The sequence below is a fragment of the Micrasema longulum genome, unplaced genomic scaffold, assembly GCF_059751315.1.
Source record: "Micrasema longulum isolate JH-2025_06_02 unplaced genomic scaffold, ASM5975131v1 h1tg001613l, whole genome shotgun sequence".
Lineage (NCBI taxonomy): Eukaryota > Metazoa > Arthropoda > Insecta > Trichoptera > Brachycentridae > Micrasema > Micrasema longulum.
In genome coordinates this window covers 252,669-258,797 of record NW_028278794.1, presented here as the reverse complement: position 1 = coordinate 258,797, position 6,129 = coordinate 252,669, and positions in this window count along the sequence as shown.

Here is a 6,129-nt window from a genome sequence, read left to right as displayed (position 1 = left end):
TATAATTGATAATTGTGAATTGTAAATTTTTATAATTAAACATTTAAAAGTATACATGCATTTTTATCCCTTGTGTTATGGTGGCTTTTTTTTCCTAAGCGTGTATTTACTAAACACAGTTTTTTCAATTTCATTAAATAAAGCACAACTACCTGTATAGTTCTTAAGTGATTGACTTCTTTAATTGGGAATTGTTTGTCATCCTTCCTCATGACACTCAACTCATGGCCCAACACTCGGTCATTCCCAGCAAGTGTTAAGTCATTATTTAACCGCCAGCCGAGTGTGAGCGAGCTTGATGTTCAGAATAGAAACCAAAATGCCCGCTTGTGTCATAAAAGTATGTAAAAACAGTTCGGTGGAACATTGCAAAAAGGGTGGTGTAACTTTTCATTGGTAAGTTGTTAGTAACAGACAAAACCAAAAATAAATCGCATTAAAAGTCTTCTCCCTAAATTTTAAACGCCGTACTAGCAGGAATACGTATTTTAAAGTATAATAACAGCTAATATTATTTTAGCGTGCCCCGAGATGGAGTAAAAATACATTATAAGAGATTTTAGGAAAGAACCTGATTGATTTCTATCAAATGCGAATATAATTTGTTGTAAACATTTGAATACGTATAAACTAAAGAGTGATGGAGAAACATTTCTTCCTAAATACAATTCCAAATGTTTATCACATCACACAACAGAGACGGAAAACATTTAAAACATATTTTCCCTCTGTTGCAATAAATTATAATTTTTTTTTTTTTTTTAAATAGTGTTGTAAAACAATATTACTGAATAATATAAAATTTTAACAAAATAAAATAAATTTGTGTTACATATAACAAAACAAACAAACCATCACATTTTCATAAAAAGTTACCCCGAAATCTCTGATTTGTGGGACAGTAGTTATTTAAGTGTCGTATATAGAGTATGATAATGTAATGAGGTTTCGTGAATGACAAAAAGACATGTGAAAACATTAGTTTACATTTAAAAACAAATTATTGGATTCGCACCACTTAGGTATATCGATATTCCCTTGAAGGTGAAGTATGTCATTTGTGCAATTTATTTCTTTAAATAGCTTCAAATCATCAGCATATAGCAAGAAATCTACATGAAATAAATGTGTGGGTAGATCGTTCATAAATAGAACAAAGAGAAATGGACCAAGATGAGAACCCCGTGGTACCACCGATCTAGCCGTAAATTCATAAGAGCGATAGGCATTTAGAGCTATAGAAATTCTCCTATTGCTAAGATAACTCTTGAGCCAGTTTAAAATGGTCCCACAAATTCCTAGTGCTTCTAATTTGGCTGCAAGTATAATATAGTTTACCTTATCAAAGGCTTTAGAGAAGTCTGTATATATTGCATCGACTTGAGATTGGCTTGATTTAAAGGCTTGTATTATATAATGCTCATATAAAAGAAGGTTTGTAGTGGTCGAAAATCTTGCTACAAAACCATGTTATTCTGGCACTACTATATGCTTAACACGTAAAGCCCGATGGTCGAAAAAATAAAGAAGTGGCTACTTTCAGACCAAGTTTAAAAAGTCGCTTTTTGGGCCTGTTTCATGGTGTTTTTTTTTATTAAAAAAAAACTAAAAATATAGTTTATAGCAAAGAGATGACATTTTATAAGTTTTTTTCTAAGATTTCTCACGTTTTTTCTAATTATAATTATATCGAAGCGAAGCAAATAGTCTAAGGATACGTGCTATACGCCATATTTTTCCTGTCGGACTGCTGCCGTCTGGCCAACCAGTGTCGTTTTTACTGTCTTATCTTCTAACGCCTGTCTCCCTGCTCCATGCCACTCATAAAACGTTATCTCCTATAATGCGAATGTATATATATATTTGATGTAATATGATTTGCCATCCATTTGACATACTTCAGTAATAATAAACATTTTTTTAGTGAATAAAATTATTTCAGCATTTCGACCGCGAGCCCCAAACATAACTAACTTATTAGCGTAATAGTAAAAAACCTTTCATTATGTACACGTGCTGTGAATACTTTGTATTCTTCTTGTTTTAAAGTTATCTAAAAATCTAAATAAATCATGAATCGGGATAAACAGTTCATCTGTGGAGGAGTCACATGAAACCTATGCATTGAAAAAAATTGTCTTTATTTACTAATTACGTTTTCGTTGATAACATTATTTCTAAAAACGGATTATTACTCAATCCTTTAGTATGCTGTGTTCTCCTAAGTACCGTTTGTGAATAGTTCTTTATTATTTAATGATTTTGTAAACTAATATTAATATCGCTAAAAACCTAGCGTCAAAATTTTCACATTAAAAATTGAAATAAATAATTGCAACATTATTGCTTTTTTATTTACAATTAATGCGTTTTAAGCGGGATTCAAACCCGAAATCTTTATTCCGTTTAGTAAGCAGTGGCTAAAAGTTTTTATTTAGACAATTTTTTTTCGTATAAATATAAGTTATTTCTACATTGTTACATGAAAATAAAATAGGTTTTTTTTATATATGGTAAAATTGGCTCTGCACTATTTAGCCATTTTACTGGAATAATTCAACTATAATGTCCTTTATTATTATTATTGTCCTTTTTTCTTTGTATATTTTGAATAATTTTTGTTAAATTGTCCTATTTTTTTATTGATTAAATTTTATTTGATACTAGCGGACCCGACAGTCGGTGTCCTGCCCGAACCTTGGCTTGCCTGCCATTGGCTAGTTCAGCAAACATTTTTTCGATACTCGAATTTTCGACAAACTAAGTACTAAGTGACATTTCAATATTTTCGTTTTGTCATTGTGTGATTTACTGTTGCCAAAGCAAAACCAAAAAAAGTGTGTAATACCTCGTTATCCTGTGCCAATTGGCTAAGGCCCGGTTGTTTGATCGTTAGTAATAGTAAAAAATCTGTAGTAATAGATAATAAAATTGTTAATATTCAAATATTGAATTTAAGTAGGTACTTGTTTATGGTTAAATTCCAGAACATAAAATAAATATTTTTTCAAATATGGCATTCTTTTTGCAAACGTAAAACTCCGGTTTTCTCACCAACAGAGGGGTGTACTTATGTTGGAATACGATTTTTTTAAATGTATTGAATTTAATATTATTACCAAAAAATCCAGTAAAAAGAAATAAATGGGTAGAAATTATAAGGAATGAATCTGATTGAGATCCACAAAAAACAAATGCTGTTTGTAAACATTCAAAAACAAACTTTTTTATACACAAAAAAACAACACTTTTCCATTTTTTTGTAAATGCATTCTCCTCAAATGCAACTCTGGTAGATCGATGAATAAAACATTTATGCTCCTTAAATATTTTTTACATCTACGAACACGCACAGCGCAAAGATCTATATTTCTCTGAAAACTGCGCGTAAATCAGTTAAGCCGTTTAGGAGGAGTTCGGTGACATCACACGTACAGAGGAATTATATACATATAAAGATTAATTTATAATGGCAAAGTCAGCCGTTAAAAATACCATGTGCCAAAGGTTGACAATATCTTCCAAGGCTTATCTTGTTAGGCAATATCTCCTAATTCTAATCTTAATTTTATTTCATAGAGATAAATACACAGAGCTACAGCTGATCTGTATTATAAAATTCACAGAAAAGATAAGCATCCATAGAACAAATTATATTTTTATTAGTTTAAATTATATCAAAGCTCTGTTTTATCTTAACCGAATTTTTTTATTTATGTCTCGAATTGAAGCTAATTTTATTTTGAAAGATTAGACCGAACGAAAATCGCGAATAAAATTAATTTATCGTGTAATCGATAATTTTCGTATTCATAAGGTCTGAGAATCCCATCTCCGGTGGGTATGAGTTAAAGCTAGATGAGATTTTATTTAGCACAATACTCTCAAACAGCTTAGATAAGGTTGAGAGTAAACATATTGGTCTATAATTGCTTACATCACTGGCATCATTGGATTTGTGTATTGGCGTAATGTGATCAAGCTTCCACAAATCAGGGAAAATACCTGTGGTTAAGGAAATATTAAATAACCTTTTAATAGGAGCTGCTAGATACTGGGCACATTGTTTAAGAAATGAAGGAGGAATTTTGTCTGCTTCTGCTCCTTTATTGCTAATAAGAAGGTGGCTTCCCTTTGAAACCTCGCTTAAGGAAATATGGAAAGTGTTAAATTAGCAACATTTTCAAAAACAAACATTGTCATTATGATCGTCATAGATGCTGGAAAAGAAATCAGCAAAGAGGTTTGCTATGTCAGGACCGTTATCAACTAATTTATGAGCAAGGTGCATTGACCTTGGGTAGCCACAAGTTTTCTTTATTTTACTAACATGTTTCCAGAATACTTTGGGATTTGACTGAAGGGAAGCCTCAACGCCTGAGATATAATAAAATTCTTTGGATAAGACTTAACATTGCTTTCTTATCAATATCACATAATGGATATATTATTTTTAAAATTCTTTTATTTAATATGTTTTTTTTTTTTTTATGAATTAAGAAGTAAATTGTTTATAGATCACATAATATAAGCCATTTACATAAAACAAATGAAATAAGGGACAAAATAACAAACCACGATATTGCAGAAAAATACAGTTTAAAAATATAAAATATTTATTTATAAATTTCTCTACTTCAATGTAATAAGGATTGTTTTCCAATGGTTACACTTCTCAATACAAACACCGAATAAAAAAATATATCCTTATTGTTAGTATGTTCATTTTATACATTATACCTCGGCAAATCTGTCGTTGTGTACTAAAACTAAACCAAAATTAAAATTTATAAGAATTCTTTGAATTAAAATACATAACCCATAAAGCTTAGGAATTCAGATGTAGTCAACAGGCTAACTTTTGTGTTTGAACAGGTGAAATGGTCATTATTCAAAATCATTGTAGGCTGAATGATATAATAACTAACTACTGAAATGCTTAGCATAATGTAGATTATTTTGGTATCTATAAAAAGTTTTCATATTTGACATTAACTTGTAACTAAATAAATAAAAATTAATGCTTAAAACTTCTACCCCCCCTTTTGCATTTATAAAAGCAATGGCGTATTCTACCTATATCAACTAATACAAATAAAACATATACCATTATGTTCAAAATTGAATACCTATATTGTTAAAATTTTACAACCAAAAATAAAATTAAAGTGGATATAAGGAAAAAACATTTCAATTTCACATTATATATTTGTAATTATTTCACTGTAAATTTGTTAATTTGTCACTTTCTATATAATCTTTTGAGAGTCTTTCAATATCATCCCAAGACATATTGCTGATTTGATTGGTCAAATGTGTATGAACCGTTTGTGAATATTTCTCAGCTTCTGCCTGTGAATAATGCTGCTTAAAAAACTTAAGGAGTGCTACATCCAAAGGCTCGGGTGTTTTAATAACCAAATATACTTTGCTTCCATCTTTTAAAGTTTTGTACTCGTTTAATTTATTTTCGTCCACCAGGGTTTTTCCAAGAAAAAGAAGCCTTTGCTTAGATATTGGTATTTCACATTTAGTATGTATATATTTTTTTACTTCTAAAACTGTAGCGTCATCATTGACCTGAAAACGAAATTAATTTGAAATATTTAATGTAATAAATGAACATACATAGATAAATTAAAACGAATTTAAATTGAATTCACAATATATTCATATAAATTTGAAGTTACCTCAACCACACATTCATTTCCTTGTAAAATTTTTACAATCAATTTCATTTTATGTAAATTATTTAAGTTCCAAAATTGTTGAAATGTCAAAGTCGAAATCGGTGCGTTATGACAAAATTATGTCGAATGTCGAGGAATAAATTGTAAATTAGAAACACAGATTACAATATATTTCTGACAGCTGCTTACACCATAGACAAAAGATGCTGGCAGTACTCGAACAAACAGCGTTGACATTATTACCGATTTTTCGGTAAATCTACCGATTTTGGGAGCAATCTTCCGTTCTACCGATTTCTATTGGAATTCTACCGATTTTTATACATTGCCTTTTTTCCATAGAACAATATTCAATACAAATGAAACAAACACATATTATAATAAATTTATTGCTTGTTTGCTCACTTCGATTGCAATCAGTTGCTTATTTAAAGAATTG